This window comes from Suncus etruscus, chromosome 1, assembly GCF_024139225.1.
Source record: "Suncus etruscus isolate mSunEtr1 chromosome 1, mSunEtr1.pri.cur, whole genome shotgun sequence".
Taxonomy (NCBI): domain Eukaryota; kingdom Metazoa; phylum Chordata; class Mammalia; order Eulipotyphla; family Soricidae; genus Suncus; species Suncus etruscus.
This window is the reverse complement of record NC_064848.1, coordinates 105,150,720-105,175,090: the sequence shown is the minus strand read 5'-3', so window position 1 is coordinate 105,175,090 and position 24,371 is coordinate 105,150,720. Positions and strand designations below refer to the sequence as shown.

The 24,371-nt window shown below is 35.3% G+C and overlaps 1 non-coding gene across 1 annotated transcript; it reads right to left on the bottom strand.

Moving 5' to 3' along the window:
- Positions 1-347: 347 nt before the first annotated feature.
- Positions 348-409, bottom strand: LOC126030072 (U7 small nuclear RNA). Its single transcript, XR_007503070.1, has one exon. It is a non-coding gene; the product is annotated as a U7 small nuclear RNA (small nuclear RNA).
- Between the last annotated feature and the right edge of the window lie 23,962 nt (positions 410-24,371).

The following is a 24,371-nucleotide window of genomic DNA, read 5'->3' as shown; positions in this document are numbered from 1 at the left end:
TATTATGTCATAAATCCTTTCGTTTGAATATTGTTAATTTTGATAAAATGATAACTGATAACAATTGATAATTGTTAAATTGATAATGATCAAAATTTAAGTGTATACAAAGATATGTATTTGTTATACACATAGGTCTTTCCATTTAATATTTGTAAATAAATTTTTATAACTTAATACTGAAAATCTAAATATTTTTCTTTTTAAATTTACGGTAAGTTTTTATCTGTTAATAGAAATGCTTTTGAAACAGTTATTTCTTGAAGCAGGAGTGATAGTACTGAAGGTCTTGAGCTTGCTTTGCATGTAGTCAACCCATTTTCTTTCTTTTTTTCCTTTTTCTTTAGGGGGGCCTTCCGGTGGAGACCAGAAGGCCTGCTAGACAAATTCTAAAGGAGCTGTAACACTAGTCAACCCATTTTCAGTCCTGTTATCATTTACGGTCCAGAGTTATTACTGAGTGCAGAGTCAATAGGAAGCTTTTCAAGTGTGGCCCAAAACAAAATATGTGCTTCTCTAAACAATGATAATATATATCTAATTTAAAAACAAAACATTTTCACCTTAAATCATATTCGTAGAATGAAACACTGGCCAACTTTATATGCAGTTGTAATTTTGACAGCAATTATGTAGTTGTTCTTAGAGTTTCTTAAAGCTGTACTTTTTTTTTAATGTATGAGAGCATATTGACTTTTCACCAAAGCATGACTTTAGATGACTTTTTATAGGAGGACTTCTTTTCCAAGATAATCAATTAATAATTCTATATTTGTTTATGTTTTTCTTACTTTATACACATTAACACACACAAAAACACTCTCATTCTGACAGTACTAGGGGGTACTAAGGATAGAATTTAGGGAGTTGCTTTTGCAAGACATATGCTACCACTCAACCCTATGCACTCTATCCTCAGTGTCAGGGTGAGATTTTTATTGATATGGATATATATACATACTTGTATATTGTTAAATCATTTTTAGGTTTTGAGTTTGTGTCTGTTGATGTATGGCAGTTGGACTTGGAAATGCCCCTTTGATAATCCCATAGTATGAGAGTTGAACCTCATTAACATGGCCTAGCCACAGCACTTAGACAGGACCCTTTGTCATGAAGGGTATAAAAGGAAAAACTTGGACCTGGGGGGAGTGAGTTCCTGATAGTGACCAGAGTAGTGACTGCCAGCTCACGAAGGCCCAGAGAAGTAAAGCACCAAAGAGATGCTGCCAGCTATGTATCTATCCCTTTTTTTTCTCTTTTGAATTTGAGCCTCCCCCAGCCACCTCTGGCAGATGAATTCTCTCTCTCTCTCTCTCTCTCTCTCTCTCTCTCTCTCTCTCTCTCTCTCTCTCTCTCTCTCTCTCTCTCTCCCCCCCACCCCAGGCATCATGCGTTTATTACATGTTGGTGTCCCTGGCCCACCTGGCAGCTGGGCATATTCTTTTATCTTTTTTTTGGGTGGGGGGGAGTTTGGGGGCCACACCCGGTAATGCTCAGGGTTTACTCCTGGCTATGCGCTCAAAAATCGCTCCTGGCTTGGAATGCTGGGGATCAAACCCAAATCCATCCCGGGTAGCCAAATGTCCTACCGCTGTGCTATCGCTCTGGACCAAACTGGGTAAATTTCTACATTTGTGGTTTTCCCATACGAATGGTTTGGGTTTTTCTTCTTCTGGCTTTATTTTAATTTTGTTTTTACATATAAGTTCTTTAACTATTTTGATATATTAAATATATTAAAGGACCAGTTTATTTTTCTCACATATGGCTTGGCTTCACTGTTTCTCAGTAACAGTTTATTTGCTCTTATCATTACCCTAATAATGTTTTTTTTCATTATATAATATATAAGAAGTAGTATTAAATTTATAAATCCTTTATAATATAGAAATTAAAATATTTGCATACATACAAAAATGCATGGTACAATTCAGCAGAATTTTGCATTTATTTTATTCCTATAAATATAAAATATATTTATGGTATATAAATATGTCTTTGTTTAATGTAACAGTGCTATTATTGCAGAATAATTGCAATAATGTAATCAAAGTCATGTCAATAAATAGATACCATTGTAGTTCATTTTTATTATATATTTTGAGTTACATAGTACATGTATTTTAAAATGAACAATTCTATACTTATTTTGTAGCTGAATAAAAAGAGAAATTATTTGTTTCATAAATGCACTGTGGCAAGTGGAGGAACTCAGTTTTGTTCCATGATTATGTATTTGATGTTTCCATGATCATAATTCCTTCAAAACCGTGTGCTGATCCAAAATCAAGTTTTCTGATTCTGGAAAATTTTCCAGCATGCATTTATTTTTCTAAGACAGATCCAGCTGTACATTTTTCTTTGCTATCTTTCTGAACAAACAGTGAATCTCTTCTGTCAAATATGCTCTGATAAAGATGGTGATAAAAACTGAGTACAAATGCAAGCTTGTATTCTTTGTGATGTCCTCTTTAAAACTTCTCTTAGTGCTTTAACCAGGTGTTCATACTGAGTTGAGAGGCTTCATTTGGGAAAATAAAGTTCATTCTGAATAGAAGAAATAGACATTATTTGCCATTATTATATTTATAATATAAATATAATATTTATTATTATATTCCTAGATACAACAAAGTGTCAACTGACAGTGTTGCGTTTTGGAAAACAGTAAATCAAACTAATATTTCTTTTTTTAAGGTTTCTGTCTTTTTTTATGCTTAGAATTAAGGGATACCCAATTAAGGGTCTTAAACTGGCACCAGAACATTGACCAGGGTTTAGAAGAGGCTTTGTACTATGGATCTAATATATCAGTCCTTCCTAGTGAGAATAGAATCTGGGTTTAGTATCAAACATTAGAGATCAGTTAGGTTTTTAGTCTTGGTAACAAGTTTGATGTGTTTGAAGAAAGACTTCTAACTAGTTATCTATATTTTAACAGAAAAAACATGGGGGGAGATTAAGGCCAGGAATGTAAATTCACTTTGGCTCCTAAAGTTAGACCTCTAGGTTCTGGCAAATTTAAGTTGAAATTAGGGATTGCAGTATCTTCAACTTATTGCATTTTGTAAATGATATAGGGGAATAATAGTTTGGTTAAACTGAGATGGACGATGTAAATGGCAAATTTTCTTTCAAAGTTTAATTGACAGAAGATGTAGGATTATAGTAAAAAGAAATTCCACATACCTATAAAACTAAGGTACTGCACTTTTGAATCAAAAGGAGTACAGAGTTCTAAAGAAAAATTAATACAATGTCTCTAAAAAATGGTTTCCCCTAAGTACCTCATATCATTATTTAGAATAAATTCAGAATGTGAATCATGATGAGATAAAAAGCAGAATCAACAGGAATAATTCTTGAAACCTTCATAAAAAAAAAAACAAATAGAAAACACTGGATGGCAAGTGTGGCCAAACATAAATAAAATAAACGTAGCTGACCACATTTATACTTGAGCTGCACTTTATGGCATTTCCCTGGGATGTGGTTCCTGCCAATTTAGAAAACCTTTCATATGTTCTGTCTCTAATCTCAATTTGGAGAACCTAAAATAGTTGAGTAAAAAAAAATAGAATTGATTATTGGTTTCATTCCAAATCTCAGTGCTCCACTGAATGGCTCTTAAAAAGAGTTCCCAGTAATTACCATTTTAGGAAATGTTTGCTAGGAGCATAATACAATAGCCTGGATTCAATAAATGTATACAGAATTGATTTGATTGACTGTGTCTGGTATTTAAAATGCCTCTTCAAAGCCTAGCTTGATAAGTGACTATTTTTTATTATTTAAAAGTAAATTTTAAGTAGATTTTATTTCTCTTTTAGAAGTGACAATATTTTCTTTTTTTCTATTTTTTATATATATTTTATTTTAAACACCTTGATTACATACATGATTGTGTTTGGGTTTCAGTCATGTAAAGAACACCACCCATCACCAGTGCAACATTCCTATCACCAATGTCCCAATTCTCCCTCCTCCCCACCTGACCCTTGCCTGTACTCTAGACAGGGTTTCCATTTCCCTCACACATTCTCATTATTAGGACAGTTCAAAATGTAGTTATTTCTCTAACTAAACTCATCACTATTTGTGGTGAGCTTCCTGAGGTGAGCTGGAACTTCCAGCTCTTTTCTCTTTTGTGTCTGAAAATTATTATTGCAAAAATGTCTTTCATTTTTCTTAAAACCCATAGATGATTGAGACCATTCTGCGTCTTTTCCCTCTCTCTCTCTCTCTGACTTATTTCACTCAGCATAATAGATTCCGTGTACATCCATGTATAGGAAAATTTCATGACTTCATCTCTCCTGACAGCTGCATAATATTCCATTGTGTATATGTACCACAGTTTCTTTAGCCATTCGTCTGTTGAAGGGCATCTTGGTTGTTTCCAGAGTCTTGCTATGGTAAATAGTGCTGCAATGAATATAGGTGTAAGGAAGGGGTTTTTGTATTGTATTTTTGTGTTCCTAGGGTATATTCCTAGGAGTGGTATAGCTGGATCATATGGGAGCTCGATTTCCAGTTTTTGGAGGAATCTCCATATCGCTTTCCATAAAGGTTGAACTAGACGGCATTCCCACCAGCAGTAGATAAGAGTTCCATTCTCTCCACATCCCTGCCAACATTGTTTATTCTCATTCTTTGTGATGTGTGCCATTCTCTGTGGTGTGAGGTGGTATCTCATAGTTGTTTTGATTTGCATCTGCCTGATGATTAGTGATTAGAAGTGGCAATATTTTCTAATTCACCTTCCATAACAGATTTTGATCTGGCATTTCTATGATCCTTATTCAGTCATATATGTTATCTTAGTAGAACATTTACATTCTTTAGGTGTTTTTCATCTATTAATTTCTAACTTAATGGGAACTTATAATTCCTGTGAATTTTTGTAATCTCTCAGAAAACTAACTGTATCAAGCATTGTGGCATTTTATGGTCCACTACTGGTCATAATCAGAAAATGTCAAACTGATTTTTAGTGACAATAAGGAATTTTGGTTCTGTTTATAATATATAGTGATTATTTTTCTGCTTCATATCTATCTAAATTTTAAGTTATAGGCATTTAATGACATTTTAGCATTATTAGTTACTTGATATCTAGCATCCCCAAAACTTGGTATTCATATTGTGTTTATATTTTTCTTTAATTTTTAAATGTATATTTAATCTAACGGAAATGTAATCCACATGATTTCATTCATTCACATTTAAGTTGTGAAAAATGTTCACATCAATAACTCTTTGTAGTTCAAGAAAAAATCAAAATCCCTTTTTATCTCTATGCTATACCTTTCCCCCCATCTCCTATGCTATACCTTTTTAATCTTTATTCTAGGATAATATTTTGCTAAGAATAAACAAAAGGCACTTGAAGATTGATTCTGCAAGAAGTCTAAACAAAGTCAAAATTTTCCACTAGTGTTCCATAAAATTTCTAAGACACAAATATTAAACTAAATTAATTTTTTCTAATATTAATTGGATAATGAACAGTAGAAATATGGTCAGTTTCCTCTTTTCCTTAAATTCATCATATCTGAGTATGTGATGTGCTTCTTTTTCAGTATTTTATATATAATTTGCTTTATAATATTTTATATGGAAACTAAGAAAATATTTTGCTTTGAATACTGACTTACCTGAAGAGTATTTAACTTTGTTTATTCTTTTTAAGCAGTTATATATTAAATTTATATATTGTATATAAAGTATTTTAAATTATTTTATTTCATGGCCATCAGTGCCAAGGATAGAAAGGAAATCTAATTTGGTAGAAAAGACAGTCATTAAAGTCATACATTTTAGTTCGTAAGAACTTAAAGTAATTGTAAAGGTTAAATTATAAGCTTTTCACTAGCAGTTTACTTGCTTAATATAACCATTACTCATAGTTTCATATTCAAACTTCACCAAATATTTTGCTTCTTTCCTAAATTAGTTCAATAAGATGAACAGAAACTACAAAGTATTTGCTGTAGTAGAAATATCCCATACATTATATATATGACATGTTATCTGTATCTATACATATATGACATATATAAAACCATATGAATGGTAGGAGAAATGATGAGCTCAGTTTGTCAAATGTCATTGGCGGGATTACATAGATAGCTCAAGGATTAAAGCACAAATGTGAAAGACCTGGATTCCATATCCAGTACAAGATAGTCTTTTGAGCACTGCCTGGGCAATCAGAGCAGGACCCTGGAAAAAACCTTCCACATGAAGCAAGATTATCATCAGAAGTAGCCAAAACAAAGCAACAATAAAGTTCGTGATATATGAGACACTTCAACTATATTGCCACAGTTAGTAGCATATAAATAAAAAACATCTATTTATGCTGTATTGTCTTACAAATATTACTGCAAACAGTTGAGTTTAAATATAATGAAGTGTATGTTAATACATTTAATAAAAAGTGAATAAGAAAATGTGTCCATATATTAGCTTCATATGTATACATGATATTATATTAGCCTCATATATACATATATAAGCTTCTTATTATTTTCAGAAAATGGGGGCCATGAAATGTTTTGTGTTGTAAAAATAAGGTTTATTTCCTAACACATAAGACATTTATGCTATTGTAGCTCATAAAAGATTTATATAACATACATAAATTATTGTATAATTCCACATATACTTGCTTCTAGAATCAAAGAAGGCTAAATCATATCACAAAGTACATTGGATTTTGTGATTTAAAAATCACTTTTGAAAATCATTGACCTTAGTATTATATTTTCTTTTCCTACAAAAATGTGTATAATCTTAATTTTTACTTAATATTTTAACTCAATACTACTCTTTAAATAGTTTTAGTCTTTTGTAACTAAACTTGCCTCTGAATAATGTACCAGGATCTCGCTTTCTCACACAAGGTAGGTTCAGACCTAAGCTATGTCCTATGGGTTTACTCATGTAACTGATGTGGTTCCTGTGTGCACTGGCAGGAGAGCCATCTTTTTTCTTATTTTATCATCCATATGTTTCTATTCTGCTTGGGTGAAAGCTTTAGAGCAGAGCAAGTATGCTACTCTCTGTGGTCCTATTTTTTGAATTTTCCGGCTAAGAAAAGAAAAAGTGAGTGACCTCACAGTGGAAATGGGATATATTGGCACATTCCCCACAACTATTTAACTAATAATTTAATGATTAATGAGAAAATAGTCCCTAAGGCACTTAAAATGGCTAATAAAAACTTGGATTTATTCTATAGTCTACTATGAAAAGATTTAAACCATCACAAAATTATAGAGAATAATATGCTAAAGTGAACATTTTTATATTTTAGTTTTTTTTGAGGCATTAGACCAGATATTACATATTACATTACATAGTGAGAAAACTGTGAAAGAAAGTCAAAGTAAGAAGGTTGAAATATTGCTAGAAAGGGACACAGATGTAGGGTGTTTGACTTGCAAGCTGCCAACCTGGGAGGGACCTGGGTTCAATCCCCGGCATACCATATTGTCCCCAGATCCTGCCAGGAGCAATTTCTGAGCAAAGAGCCAGAAGTAATTTGAGTCAGCCACTAACAAACAAACAAAAAAGAAATCTTTCTAGAGAATTCATAAACTTTTGCTCACATTTAGAGTTTTAAAGATTCAGAAGTATCTTTATTCAAGATATAATAAAAATGTTTTGATTTTTTGGTTTGGGGGCGACACCCAGTGATGTTCAGCAGTTACTCCTGGCAATGCACTCAGAAATTGCTCCTTTATTTTTTTTTTAAAGGAAATGAATTCTTGGGGCCAGAGTAATACCGTAGCGATAGGGCATTTGCCCTGTACGAGGCTGAACCAGGGCAGACCTCTATTCGATCCCTAGAGTCCCATATGGTCCCCCAAGCCAGAAGGAGTAAACTCCATAGCGTCACTGGGTGGGGCCCAACCCTCCACCCAAAAAAAGGATATGAATTTTTTAAAGGATAGGAGAGAATATGTGATGTCAGGAACAAATTTCTTTCATATTATCAGAGAGGATGGAACATAGTATATGATGAGAATGAATGGTTTTTGGTAACTGCTGGAAGAATCAGAATTTTGTACATGAGCAGGTACAAACAATTTCAAAATACCAAAATCAAGTAGAATATCTCAGATTAATTTTCCAGTATTTTCAACCTTCTGTATCTTATTCTTTATTTTATTATCTCTTCAGTAAAATTATGACTTATTTTAGTTTTTTCTATAGCCCTCATTTTATCTCCAAATCTAAATATACTGTTCCCACTATTAGGATCACTCTGTCCTGCTTTTGTTTTCTTTCCAGCCAATTATTTTTGTTTTAAACTAGATTTTGAGACAGGCTGGGGGTAAGAGTGACACTGGGAAACTTAATGGAAGTAAGATGACATCAGTTGTCAGTGTTGAAAAATTATGCCTGTGACTCAACTATGAATAAATTTGTAGGTCTTGGCATCTTAAATTTTTTTTTAAATTTTAAGTCAGACTTTGAAGAATTGGAGAGATAAGAGAACAGTAAGGTGACTGTCTTAGTCACGACTGTCCAGGGTTTAGTTATGTTCAGCACTCCATGTGGTCCCTCCAGCTAATCCTCTAGTGATCCCTAAGAACAGAAATAGGAGTTAGCCTGTAAACCTTGAGTACAGCCAGGTGGGATCAAAAAACAAAGAAAACAAACAAATAAAAATAATTTAGACTTTGATAACACTTTTTCTGGGACTCCTTTTTATCCCTATGCAAACTGCAAAAAAAAAAAAGTGGCAACACTTTTATCATTTATTAACATCTAACTATGCTTATTTACTTTCCTAACTTAATTATGGGCACCATGTACTCAGTGACTGTCTTAGATTGAAACAAAGGATAAATAAGCTCAATGGCGACAGAGGTTTTGATACAGATCTGAAGCTCAAATGTGACTTAATGGAAGGAATAAATTCACCCTATTCTTTGCAGAAAAAAAATAAATAGAAATTCCCCCCACACTCTGTTTTCAATTCAGTCTAAATAACACTAGTCTATTCTTTTATGTTAACCTGATCATGGTACAGACTTATGCTCAATTTAGAGAAGTTGATTACTCTAAATATGGTTTGGCAATAGCATTTTTCCATCTTGCTCCCATTAGCTGAGTATCTGCTTTATATTATTTTTTCCCCAAATTTGTTTTCAGAAGTTGAATGCCAACCAATTTTCCAATGTAAATATTAAGGTTTTTTCCCCTTCTGTATTTCTGACATAGATACTTTTTTTCAAATTGTCCTTGTGAAATAATTAATTGAGCAATATTTTATACATATGACAAAAGTTTGTTTAGTACTTTACATAACTGATAGTTCTTGGTGTAGCAGAGCATAGAGCACATACGCTGTCTATGTTGCACAAATAGATATAAAATTAAGTATAAAGTAAAATAAAATGTGATTAGAACTGACTGGTAATAATATAACTTAAAAGTTTGAATCAAAATAAAATAAGTTATATTTATAAAACTGGACAGTGTTTTTAAAATCTCTCTGAATGGAATCTTTTCTTAGTAACTTATTAGGGAATTCAACAGAAGGAAAGGATGTTACAAGCATGGTAGGATATGTGATTTCTCTGGTGTTATAGGAACACCGTATGTATTCTGTATATGATACTGAATGATTCAAATTTAGATTTTGAAATATTACTAATTTCTTGAATTAGGTGATAATTAAGAAAGAGATAAATTAGAAGGCTATAATCTGGAAGAAATAGAAAGAGAAAAAAAGGCCTAAATCTAGAAGAAAAGTACATTTATTTTATTCAGTTCTTACTTATGTCTGGAAATAAATGAAATGTTTTAAATAAATGTGAGTTCAAACTTAGCACTCTTTGAGATAGGCATTTATATTGTGAAGATAAAATAGTAAAAAGAATAGTGATGCTTATGTAGTCTTTAAGTGTTCTTTATATTCTAACATTCTTTTAATCCTTCAAACAACACAAATAAAGATACATGGAAGGTGAACATTAAAAAAGTTATATGACTTGTAAATGACAGAATCAAAATGCAGATTCTAAGAAATCTAAATACCTTTCTTTTAAATAATTGATATCTGTAAAGTTAACATGTTAGGCATAAGAATATAGTATTTTATGAATTGGTAAAAAATAACATCCTGGGTTATTGAAGATGAATATTATATTATGATTATTCAGAAGTAAAGCATATAACAATGTACAATATTATAATTTAGCTTTTGACTATACAGAATAGAGCAATTATTAGAATCATAAATTTCTGAATATGTTCAGATTTTCTAATTACCAGCTACGTGTTCTTCAGAAGCTTTTTTTTTAATAGTTTCTTGTTTTCTTTTCTATAATATGGAATATCAAATATTACCTATCTGTGTAACAATAATTAAATAAGTTAATGTTATCAAAAACTTAGGAATTGCTTTGAATAGAAATTCAGACTATAAAAATATTTGCTAAATAAAGTGAAATATTGACTAAATTGTCAACAATAGCAATCAGTCTAATATGTAGAATCTTAATTTAGAAAAATATAAACTATATAGGCCTCACTAATGTGTACTTTGTAGAGCAATATACTTCTATCTAATGAAAGGTGACATTGAAGAGATAGTTAAATTCTCTTTTTAAGATTGGCTTTTCTTTTCTCTAGAAGATCAATATGTTTCCTAAAAGGTTTCTTGCTGTTTTTTTAAACCAAAGAAATTTCATTACATTTCACAAGAAGTTGTTCAGACACAGATGGCTTCTGTGGTGAATTTTGTTCAAAGATTTCCCCCAAGTTTTTATTGAAGCAGGCTCTATGATTTATAGTACTGTTAATAACAGTGTTTCTTGATTACAGTATTCTAATACCACAGACTCCAGCAGAGTGTTAACATACTTCCAGCAATGTCCATGGTCCTCTCCCATCTTCTCCACCCAATTTTTGACCCTTTGTTAAACTCAGTTCTGTAGGCCAACTAAAAGAAAACATTGCACAAATGATGGATTTTGTAAGTTTTAAGAACCATCTGATTAATATCTCAGAGTATCTTTCATGGATGAACTGCTTATTTTTGCTAGAGTAAATTTGAGAGCTTATTATAAATATGTAAACATGCCATTTTTAAAACAAATTACATAGAGTCGTAGATTACTTTGTTAAAAATAGATGATCAAGAAATTTTCTTTTTTTAAGTTATTGAGTTTATCTTAATGTTATGTTTGGAGAAATAATAATATACATGAGTGGACTGATAGTATTTGAGAGAAATTTTTGTTTTAGAGTCTTTAGACTTTGATGAAGCATAATGTGCATTATAATCTAAGTTCTTCAGAACTAATATCTAAATAACAAATGTCATAGCAAGGGTCAATGCTTTTGTTGTGTTTGAGTGATATATTTTTGGAATCTTTGACAAAATAATTGTAAATTGCAATACAACAACAATGAAGCAGTATTTTTGTTTAAAATGATTGTACAATTTATCGATGCAAAATTACTTTGCTTCTTAAAGTATATGCAATGATTGCTATATTATAAATGTTGTACCTTAATACATTTTAGTTATAAAACAGAGTTGATTTTGAATTAGAAAATAAATCAGTAATGAAACTTTGAATGAGTTCAATAAAGTATTAAATAAGCTATTAAAAGGGGTCCTGAGTGATAAGATATGACAACATTAAAAAACTCATTGGAGGCACTTGGCAGGAAGCCTAATTTCATGCTAGATAGAAAGGTTTAACTACCTGGCTTATTTTCTTACATGAGCTTCTGATATCTTGATTCTAACTAACACCATCTATTCATTTATATGCATATATTTTTTGTTTTGTTTGGTTTGGGTTTTTTTTTTGGTCACACCCGGAAGTGCTCAGGGTTTACTCCTGGCTCTACGCTTAGAAATCGCTCTTGGCAGGCTCGGGGGACCATATGGGATGCCAGGATTCAAACCACCATCTTTCTGCATGCAAGGTAAGTGCTCTACCTTCATGCTATCTCTCTGGTCCTCATGTATTCATATTAAACAACTTTTTGTTTCTCTCATGACATGAAAGATACTCTAATTGATATCACCTATAGGTTAATATATATTCTTATGGCAATTCTTAGTCTTATAGGTTTGCGGGGCCCTGGTTTATGAACAAGGATGGGTGCCATTTTGTTAAGGGCCAGATGTTGTAAACCTTTTAGGCTTTTCATTCTCAAGCCTAAATTTCCATTATACCATCCCAAGATACCCAGCAATACTAAGTAATCTATTTGAAAAGGACATTATAATATGGTAAGGAGGTACCCTAGACAAGAGCCAATCATCTTAAAAATCATCAGAAACTAGAAGCTCCTCATCTCCTCCATGTATCAATTGGCTTTTGACCTAGGGAGGGGTTGTCTCCTCTGCGAGATGGCCTTAGCCAGTCAGTTTTGTTTTGCTGAAGTTTACTCCAATTGTGTGGTTTTGTCCATTGACTTCTGACCCTAACATTTGGGGACTCATCTGGGATTGAATGAACAACGATGACCCATTGACCCAGTCACCAACAAAACTTCCTAGGTCTTGCGGACATATATCAGGATCCCTCTTGAAGTAGGTGAAGGCCTAAAAGGAATGGAACTCCAGTGGGGTCCCAAAAGGTAGAAAGTGGATGCATTATGGCTCCTCAGGGTCAAAGGATGTGCAGGGACATCCACTCCTCCCACCAAGGAAGGTGGTTTGACCACTGCACCATTAGGGGCTACACTGATTTGATATTGAGTCCTACTAGATGCCTCATGGGGTCGAGTCCACCCAGAGTGCATTAGCACATGTCATCAGAGGTGATATATGCGTTTGAATCCCATGGTTTGATTAATTTGATAGCTAAAATAAGTTAAATGGGGAGCATTACACAAGACTAGGAACACAACTGATAGGATGGAGAACAACAAGAAGGAAACAAGGTTAGAAGGAGCCAAGGTTGGAAAATAACTTAGAAACATTGATATAAAGGAAAAATACTAGATCATCTCTAGGTATTGAGTTATTCACCTTCACTAAACTTCAAACTTTGTCTTTTTTTTTCTTCTTCAGAAAATTAGTCAAACCAGAATTCTAAGAAAGTAATTCACAGATAGCTTGAGAAGACAAGAAGCAATTGTATCTAAGTGGATACTCATGCTTATACAATGTTTATTTTCACCCAACTACTCTTAAACCATGGTGCCTTGATACACAGCAATCAAGTGTTTATAATGGCATTGCAATCAGTGTCTCCCCCCATCTAATCCTGTTTTCCTCACACACCTTAAAAGGGGTGTTTCTTTGAGAGTGTTTTGTTTGTTTGCTTATTTGCTTGTTTAATTTAAACCTACAAGTAATGCTAAGGGAGAAAGGGGGGATTTCTGTAGATGCTTGATTAGCCAAGATAGCTATTCAATACTAGATTGTAGTAGAGGTTGGACAGCATGAACCCTGCTGTTAGGGGACCACCAAGGCTATAACTAGGGGTGCTGACAGGCAGCATGCAATGCAGAGAATTGAACTCAGGGTCCCATACTTGTAAAGCATGTTGTCCTTATCCCTGTGCTAGCTTAGAAGTGGTGCCCTTAAGAGTATTTTTTAATTTACTTCTGCTTTCTGAAAAATGCTATCTTGTTATCCGTTTTCAAATACTCAATCTAAATCAGAACAAAAATATTCAAATTAAATTAAGAGAAAACAATTTCTTGGAATGGTACATTTGTAAATGATTTACCAGTTAAAATTATAAATGCTTTAAAACATTTTTGTCACTAAAGTAAAAAATACATGAACAGAAAATGTATCAATAAATTGAACAAAGTATAGAAATAAGAACACAAGGAAACAAAATAGCAACTAAATAATTAGCAACCTGGTTCATAATATTAAAAGCAAAAATCCTACTGCTTAAGGAAAGACAAAGAACCTTTGAAGAGAGAACAGGTAAAAGAGGAAAAAATTATTTGAGAGATAGTTAAATATTCATGGATATAAAATATACACCAAGCTACACACAAGGAATAATTATAAAGAGAAACAATGGATTAAAAATATATACTTATGATGAACATTAGATGTTGGAAAAGAAGATTTAAACAGAAAAACAAAAGATTCCAGACATCAAAAGCAAGTCACAGGATGTGCAAATAAATCAACTCATAGACTGGTGGGGGTCGTGGTGATAGACACAGTGGGAGAATTTACACAAGGGCATGATAGGAACATATGAACTCAATTAACTTATTTATAGCTTGAGAGCAAGCAGAACTACCAAGGTTCATAAAAAGATAAATATAATCAAATGATTTTAAGAAAAATTGACTGGCTCTATAGGCATAGTCTCTAAAATTTTATCAAGTAAAACCTATTTTCTGTTTTATTTAGCATGATTTTAAACATGTACAGAAGTAGATAGAACAACACAATGAAATATCATATAACCTTGACCTAGATTTACTAGTTAACAATGCCTGGCCAATTTCTACCACCACTGAAATTCCCATATTATTTTTAGGTGAACTGAAGGTATAACTTATTTATATTATTATTATTATTACATTATTATATTTTAAATCAATAAAATAATTAAATACTAAAATAATCAAAATACTGTTTTAGTACTATTTTTTTTTTTTATTTTTGGTATAGGGCCACACCCGGCAGTGCTCAGGGGTTACTCCTGGCTCTGTGTTCAGAAATCGCTTTTGGCAAGCACTGGGGACCATATGGGATGCCTGGATTCTAACCAACATCGGTCCTGTATAGGCCGCTAGCAAAGCAAACGCCCAACTGCTGTGCTATCTCTCTGGCCTGAGTGTCACGCCAAGCAGCTAAGATGTCTCCATTTTAGGGGAAGGAAGCCCACCAGATGTGCCTATTGACTTTCCTGGAGCAGTGAGCTGATATTTTCCCTGAGAAATATTTTAGTCAGCAGGTCCATTGGTGGATGTTAATTATAACCCCTACATGGATTACTGGCAATATTTCTAAAATCCATGACCTGGTAGTGACATTAAAATCTCTTTTCATATTATTTTTTTTTGTCTCCCTTGCAAAATTACAGGCCAAAATACGGCCTCAGTCAAAGTATGCTCAGGGAAATTTTCAGTACCAAAAAGCTGCAAAGTTCCCGGATGGCCAAATAAATTTGCAGCTCAATGGCAAGTCTAGCCAGCTACTTGCAACCTGCTTTTCTGGTTTCAGCTTTTAGGTGGTAAACAGTTTCTATCTGTCTTGCTTTTGCTATTCTGGCTAGATGCAAAATTTTAGCAAAACAAGTTTTTCATCTTTTGTCATAAGAACCTCCTTTCTAAATTAGAACACCCTCTACTCCGTATGTTACTTCCTCCCTTTTAGCTCAGGATTCTTTTCACCTGTTTTGGCGCATTTTTGATATGCATATTCTAGGGCCTGCTGTCATTGTGTTCCTTCTAAGACTCCTGTCTTTTATCAAGGCAGAAATGCCTTTCATACCTGAAACAGGGATGATTAAGTATATATATTACCAACATGGAAGAATAAAATTGTCTCACATCTATTGAAGACGCGGGTCCCCATACTATGTGTGTGGTCGTCATTTTTTCAATATTTTTCCATACATTGGTCAGGGCAACACACTCACCCTGAAGTGAATTCATTAAAATGTCACTGGCGCTGCAAGACAGAAGCCACTTTCAGCAACCTAGTACCAAAAATTTAACAAGAATTATGCTGTTCTTTGTTGGTTACTGTGACTTGACAGTGGCCATTTTTTGCAGTAGCCTCTCTACCATTTTCCAGTTTTGCACCTGCAAACTGCCTACGTGCTGTTTTGCTACAAAGCCCCTGAGCCAGCAGGAAAAAAGGCAGCCACAAAAGTAATAAATAACTTCTTAGCCCAGGGGAGAGGAACACAGCCTGGTACCACTCCCAGGAATGGAGCTATACTCCCCTGGCCCGCATACTTGAGTTAACAAGGTATTCATTAGTGTTCTGTGCAACATTGTTTTTACAAAGTTATTTCTTAAGAACTTGCCCCACCATAAATCTGTTAAGAGCTCAGGAATGTGGTCAGCAGACCCTATCTAGGGTCACAGGGTGTTTCCATGGAAACTGCTAATCTAGCATGACTTGCAATTTGTTTTGCCCCTTGCCCCACTGCCCACTTTTCCATATTTGGGAAATGATGTTACTTTCTTTGTTCCACCCAACCTGTGCTGTGTTTATACCTTATTTGGAATAATGGAGTGGCCTGTGTGCCAATAGAATGATTGACGTTGCCTTTTGCCTGCCCCTCTTTACCTTGTCTATATAAGAGGATGCAAGATCACATTAAAACGCCTTTGAACAGTTTTTCTGTCTTGGGTCATTTGTTATTAATCTCTCTCAGATTTCTTACAGGTGTGGTTGTGATCTGAGCCTCGCAAAATAAAGGTGCGGCTGTCCGTAAGCCTCTCATCTACTCTCCGCTGGTCGGGCCCCTTCGGGGGGCTTAATGGACACCCACAGTTCTTTATGAGAATTTTATTTTTAATACATATATCTGAAGTATTCAAATAATGTTCTTATTTGTTTTTTGGGGGAAGGGAGTATATACAGCAGTGCTCAGGGCTTACTCCTGGCTCTGTGTTTAGAGATTATTCCTGAATCTTTTGGAAGAACCACATATGATGCTGTGGATAGGGCCAATTTACTGTGTAAAAAGAAAGAATATTTTAAAACTATTGGACCAATAGCATTATGCAAATTTATTTATTTATCAATATTCCTACTGAATAAAGTAATATAGAATAATGGAAAATAAAATGAACAAAATTTTAAAACTCAAATAGAACTTTGTAAATATATTGACCTGATATTAGTTTTGAAACATGTATTTTAAGGAAATGATCAAAACTAAGTGTTCAAAGGGAAAATAGAAAGACCTAATAAATATTAAGTGATAACTATTATAGTAGTCATGAATAACATTATATATAGTTATATAACAAAGACTGATTCTCAGTATAATCTTGACTTTGATCAATAATTAAAATTGTGTGCTGACATACACTTCTAAAAAATGACGCAAAAGTCTGGAGCACAGCTGTGTTTGTCTGTTTGATTTCTGTTGGTGTTATTTTGATTTTGGGCTAGACCTGTTGGTTCTCATGGCTTACTTCTGGCTCTGCAGGAAGGAATTACTGCTGGAGAGATCAGTGGAAATACTTGGAATATCAGGGATAATGTCATGTACTGTAAGGCTCGGTAGTCCAGATGCTGCTCTGACGCAGAGAAATGAAGAGACAGTCACTCAGGCAAAAGCTTAAGTGCATTCTTTATTCTGGCTGGCCAGGGTCCAATGCTCGTTCAGAATCAAACAGAGGCAAAGGACCACGTGGCTTTCTTTGTTCATCCTTATATACCATATAAAGGGTAGGGGAAAGAGATGGTAAGAGATGGGTAAGGATGACTTCCTTATAAGGACATGACATCCGTTAAGGTAATACAAGTTCCTCTTTAGGACAAAAAGGGTTAGATACGAAAAGGCAGGTATAAGTGGGGGGTGGTGTAACTAGTTGTTGACTTCCCTTTTCAATCCCCACTTCTTGTAGTAAGCCTAGAAGCCATTGTGATAGGAGGCCTCCATCTCCTGATATTCCTGGTCAGAATTGCATGTGTGAGCTAATTCTTGGTACTGTTGGCATAATACCATGAGCTTGACTTTCCCAACCTGAGCCCAAATGAATGTAGTGAGGTGATTGATCATGCATGGCCCGATGGTACCAGAAGTAAGAGGCTCAAAAGGGGCCCCAGAAGGGGTATTAGATAGGGGAGAATCCCACCCCATAAAGACCATAAGGGACCATCTAATAGCTCCTTTCTTCTATTGGCCAGCTCCTCTTGATGGTGTCTGATTCTGTCCCGCACTATTCCCGATTTGTTAGTATAAAAACATTTTTCTTGCAAGATCACACAAAGCCCTCCTTTCTCTGCCAAGATTAAATTTAACCCTCACCTGTTTTGTAATACCATTTCAGCCACGGAGTCAAGCTGGTCCTGCAGATCACTAATAGATTTATATACCGTCCCCACATCTGAAATTAACTGTTGCGAGAGTCTGTCATACCTGTCTATGATATTGCTAGCTCTGCTCCCCCAGTCGCCAATCTACCTGCTACTGAGCCCTACCAGTGGGGGCAGGAACACCACGGCTCGCAGAGACAGATGAGTACCTCCTAAGAGATCTATGCTAGGCAGAGTGATGGGCTCTGTCCCCGGGATGATGTCAATGTTGGGAAGTACTAATGCTGGGGCACAAATTCCAGTCAGTTTTGGGGTAAAAGAGAGTAAGCCAAATTTCTCCCACATATCCATACCTGTCCAGGAGGTAAGCACCCTGGTCTTGGGGGGGCAGGTAGGATTTCCGAGCACTGGGCGACTCCTACCTGACCCAGGTCTACAGATTCGGTGCCATTATGTGAATAGCAAACAGAAGATTCAAAGCTAAAAGGGACTATCTTAAAGGGTTTGCCATAAGTACAACTAAAAGAAGCAAAGATTAGATCACCTAGTCAGACAGGGACAGCCAGAGGTCAATTTTCTCCCGTCTTCATACAAAGCCAACAATCAGCAGCCCAAGAGGGGTTAGAGAAATTAAGAAGTTTGTGAGTTTCTTCTAGGATGTTCTGAGTATTCGGATCTAACTTTTCAGCAGGCATCCGGGGTCGAGGGAGGGATGCTGGGGCCACTTAGGCATTAGGGTCCCCACCTCCTTTGTAGCCCAGTCTATGACCTCCTTCTCTCATTCCTGGTCTGCCGCCCCCCATCCAAGATGTGAACGGGCGCCTTTAGGGGCCAGCAGACCAAGTCTCCCACTTGGGCCTTGCAACTCGAGGCTCCATAGGGGACTTATGGCTATTAACTGTCCATTCCCCTCCAATGCTTCCCTGTAAGTCTCAGTGAGCTTGGCCACCAGATATGCCTTGTTATTTTTGGTACACTCTTGATACTCCCTATAGCACTAGGAGTAAACTTGATCAAGCTCCACACATCCAGCAGGGCATTCCCCCCTCGAAGAGAGAGGCAAAGGCTGAGGTTTTGCTTTACACACCAATTCCGGCTTCCCCCCAACATGGGAAGAAGTAGGTGACTGGAGGTAAGCAGTTCTAGTTCCACAGTCTACTGATCGAGTTACAGAAGCCCACCGTTGAGTTGATAGTCCCCCCTGCAGTCACAGGGGTTTCCATATAGTCTTTTTACCAGTTCATCCTGATCGAGTCCTCCCTCAGCAAGTGCCAGGAGGAGCATTGTCAGAGTCAGTGAGCGCAGCAGGGCTGGCGTGTGCCTGCCGGACCCGAAGCTTGAGGGGATTCTCAGTCCGCTCCACTTTCCACTCATCATGGTTGAGATCAGCAGGGGCAGGTTTTAGATGGGAGGTGTGAACCCAGGAAGCAATGCTGTCCACCTTAACAGCAGTTGGGGGTGACATAAGGCCCTTTCCACCTAGGCTCTAGTGTCTGCAAGCGGTGCCTTCTCACCAGGACCTGATCTCCCAGCTTGAAGGGGTGAGGCACTGTCACTTCTCTGGGTTCATATGCCTGTCTGAGTCCCTTCCAGACTTGGCTTATGAATTTCTGTGGCCTTTCATTTTTCCCCATATTTCCCTGGTAGCTTTTTCTGGTGTCCATTCTGCAACATATTTTTCCTAGAGATTTCATCACCCTAGAAGTCATTAAAGGGAACGTGGTATCTTTCCGGTCTTTACAGCCAAATGCTTAAGGGTGCCTGCTTGTCACACCACCTCAATTCCAATTATTCCTCTGAAAGAGGGTTTCGGGTCCCCTCACTAATTTAGGATTTTCCTATCTGCATGGGGATTACTCCTCATGCAGAGAGGAAAGCCATCTGCTTGTATTTTGTGCAAAGCAACATGATGCCATGACATAAAATGGTACTGAAAGGTTCTAGGAAAAGAGAAAAGGCAAATATTACTTAACCATACAGAAAATAGAAGTTTACTTAGTCTTCTGGCCTCGGTTTATAGGCAAAAGGCACCATCAATTTACAGTACACAAATTAATTTTGAATACCAGGAAGAATGCTCTCTACTTCTGGCAGATTTAGACTTTTAAAGAATTTATTATTAACAATCACCAATTTTCAAAAACTTTTAAACTGAACCTGAATGATTCTTTTAAATTCTTGACTATTCTTCTTAAAAATAGCTTTTATTATTATTATTATTATTATTATTATTATTTTTAGATGTTTATGAGATTTCTTATTACCTCATTCTTCACTCAATAGCATGACATTATAACATGCTTAAAAACATTTACACTTCTTTTACGTTAACCTAAAGGCATATTAATAATAATTATTTAGTTTGATTATACAGATTTTTTCCTAGTACACATTTTTAAAATTTTTTTTTGCATATTCTTAAACTTAATGTATTCAGCCACTTTCCTTTCTGCATGCAAGGCAAACACCCTACCTTTATGCTATTTTTCTGGCTTCTTCTTTTCTTCTTTTTTTTTTAACTTTTTCTCCACTCATCCTTTGGGAGTGGTTTTGCTGCTAAAAACCGCCATGTGAACCGAACTCAGCCTAGAACTTAGCATTAGGGCCCTAGAAACAGAGCTTTAAATTGTCTGCTGCCAATTTGGAATTACTTTGCTGAATATTTTTGCACCTAGTGGGACCAGATTTTACTGATTCCTTTTTCTTTAGGTATTCACAACCTAGTATCTAGATTTTCACATTAAAGCTACCTTAAAATCCACAATTAATTTTGGTGGGATAAATTTGACATGGAATTGAGATACTGTAACAATAACATGCATTCACAAAATTAACAATATTGTTTAAAAAGGCCAACCACAATAATTTGCAACATTTTTACCCAACTGTTTATTTTAAGAAACCTTTAAATTAGAAATTTAAATGCTTAAATTTTTCTTTCTTTCTTTCTTTCTTTCTTTCTTTCTTTCTTTTCTTTCTCTTCTCTTTCTTTCTTTCTTCTTTCTTTTCTTTCTTTCTTTTCTTTCTTTCTTTCTTTCTCTTTCTCTTTCCTTTCTTTTCTTTCTTTCTTTCTTTCTTTCTTTCTCTCTCTTTCTTCTTTCTTTCTTTCTTTCTTTCTTTCTTTTCTTTCTTTCTTTCTCTCTCTCTCTTTCTTCTCTTTCTTTCTTTCTTTCTTTCTCTCTCTCTCTCTTTCTTTCTTTTCCTCTTTTCTCTCTCTCTCTCTATTCTCTTTCTTTCTTTCTTTCTTCTCTGTCTTTCTTTCTTTCTTCTTTTTTCTTTCTTTCTTTCTTTCTTTTTCTTTTTCTTTCTTTCTTTCTTTCTTTCCTTCCTTTCCATCTTTCTTTCTTTCTTTCTTCTTTTTCTTTCTTTCTTTCTTTCTTTCTTTCTTCTTTCCTTCTTTCTTTCTTCTTTCTTTCTTTTTCTTTCTTTCCTTTCTTTCTTTCTCTTTCTTCTCTCTTTCTTTCTCTCTTCTTATTTCTTTCTTTCTTTCTTTCTCTTTCTTTCTCTCTCTTTCTCTCTCTCTTCTTTCTCTCTCTTTCTTTTTTTCTTTCTTTCTTTCTTTCCTTCCTTTTTCTTTCTCTTTCTTTCTTCTTTCCTTCCTTTCCATCTTCTTCTTTCTTTCTTTCTTCTTTCTTTCTCTTTCTTTCTTTCTTCTTTCTTCTTTCTCTTTTCTTCTTTTCTTTCTTTCTTTTTCTTTTCTTTCTTCTCTTTCTTTTTCTTTCTTTTCTTTCTTTTTCTTCTTTCTTTCTTTCTTTCTCTTTCTTTCTTTCTTTCTTTTCTTTCTTTTTTCTTTTCTTTCTTTCTCTTTCTTTCTTTCTTCTTCTTTCTTTCTCTCTTCTTTCCTCTTCTTTCTTTTCTCTCTCTTCTCTTCTTTCTTTCTTTCTTCTTTCTTTCTTTCTCTCTTTCTTTTTTCTTTCTTTCTCTCTCTTCTTTCTTTCTTTCTCTTTTTCTTTCTTTCTTTCTTTCTTTCTTTCTTTCTTTCTTTCTTTCTTCTTTCTCTCTTTCTCTCTTCTCTCTTTCTTTCTTTCTTTTCTTTCTTTTCTTTCTTTTCTTTCTTTCTCTTTCTTTCTTTCTTTCTTTCTTCTTTTTTCTTTTTCTCTTTCTTTCTTTCTTTCTTTCTTTTTTCTTCTTCTCTTTCTTTCTTTCTTTCTCTTCTTTCTTTCTTTCTTTCTTTTCTCTTCTTTCTTTCTTTCTTTCTCTCTCTCTCTCTCTCTCTCTCTCTCTCTCTCTTTCTTTCTTTCTTTCTTTCTTTCTTTCTTTCTTTCTTCTTTCTTTCTCTTTCTTTCTTTTTCTTTCTTTCTTTCTTTCTTTCTTTCTTTCTTTCTTTCTTTCTTTCTTTTTTTTTCTGACTTCCAAACCATTAACTAAATTCTTCTTTGATATGTAAAGGACCCACTGGAATTACTTTGCCTACACCCACATTTTCTTGCCAGGTGAGTCTGAGAACAATAAACCATTGCCCTGGGGCTGGGTGAATTCTTTTTTTTTTTCAGATAAACTCCAGGCTGGGGAGTTAAAAAAAAGCACCTTTTTTTTTTCTTCAGTCAAAAAGTGGAGGTTTTTTTTCTGGTCTTTCTCACATGGGCAGGGAAAGGTTGGGTTGATTGCAAAGTCCAGAAATTATCCAGGGGAAAGATTTATCCCCGATGGCCACTGAGAAATCTGGAGTTTACAATCTCCAATCACCCTCTGCCATGTCCCTAGAATAACAAGAGTCAGTTTAACACACACAATTTTTCTGGCCTAGAGGAGAGGTAGCATTTTTTTTTTTAGAATTTCCTTCCATTTTTAAATCAGACAAAAAAATTACGGAACACAGAACCACAGATAAAAATCTCAATGAAAAGAAATAGGGGTTCACCACAGCAGCTGGGAAACATCTTCCCACTGTGGCAAAAATAGAGCTCCTGGAGTACCTCCAGGGTCATGACCTAGTAGTTTTTTGACCCGTCAGTTCACTACCACCTGGGAATCGACATCGAGTGGTGAACTCTCAGATCCTCGGTCACCCTAACCATTTCCCCTATTTTCTATTTTCAACAAAACATCAAATAAAAGAAATAGGGTTCACCACGCAGTTCACTACCACCTGGAATCCATGTCGAGTGGGGACTTTTTTTCTTTCTTTTTTTTTTTTTCTTTTGGGGCTGGGAGAGATAGTACAGCGGTTGTTTGCCTTGCAAGCAGCCAATCCAGGACCTAAGGTGGTTGGTTCGAATCCCGGCGTCCCATATGGGCCCCCCTCTATGCTCAGAAATTCGCTCCTTGACATGCTTGGGGGAACCATATGGGGATGCGGGAATTTGAACCACCATCCTTCTGCATGCAAGGCAAATGCTTTACCTCCATGCTATCTCTCCAGCCCAGAGTGGGGACTTTCAAGCCCTCAGTCAAACCAGTCAAACTACCATTTCCCTATTTTTATTTCCAACACACATCAAATCACGACCAACAACACAGACACAGTGCTATTTTCAACACACATCAAGTCACAACCAGCAACATAAGACACACTGCTTAGAACCCACCGAGTCCTCAGTTTCCACCACTCTGCTCCCAACACATCAAGGACTAGCCTGGCTGGCTCATCAAAAATGTAAGGGCTCGGTAGTCCAGATGCTGCTTTGATGCAGGAGAAATGAAGAGACAGTCACAGCAGGCAAAAGCTCAAGTGGGGTTCTTTATTCTGGCTGGCCATGGGTCCAATGCTTGTTTCAGAACCAAACAGAGGCAAAGGACCACGTGGCTTTTCTTTGTTCATCCTTATATTACCATAAGAAGGGGAGGGGGAAAAAAGGGGTAGGGACGACTTCCTTATAAGGGCATGACATCCGCTAAGGTAATACAAGGTTCCTCTTTAGGACATAAAGGGTTAGATACAAAAAGGGCAGGGTGTAAGTGGGGGGTTTGGTGTAACTAGTTGTTGACCTCCCTTTTCAGTACAAGGCCAGTGCCCTACTTTCTATACTATCTACCCAGAACCATAAAAATGTATAGTTTTTATTGAAGAACAAACAAATCACATAAGATAGAAAGATATTTCTTGATTACAGTGATGGATACATAAGCAAATCTGTGCTCACTGAATCAGACACATTGGGAGAAAGTACTGAGAATCTGCTTGGTCTTGGTTCCAACAGTCCACAGTGCTGAGAGTATAAAACTTGAGAAATAATAAATAGAAAGCCAAGAAAGCATTTAAAATGATTTTGTGTTATATAATCCATTATTTTATGCTCACTGTGTCAACTCATGTAGTTAATAAATTATGATCAATGTCACCACAGAGAAAATCTGTTCAATAAAAGTGTGAACTGGCTTAGAACTGGAAGACTTAGACTCTCTATAACATTTTTCATCATTCTGATTTATTATTTTTCTTGGAGGACATTGGAAA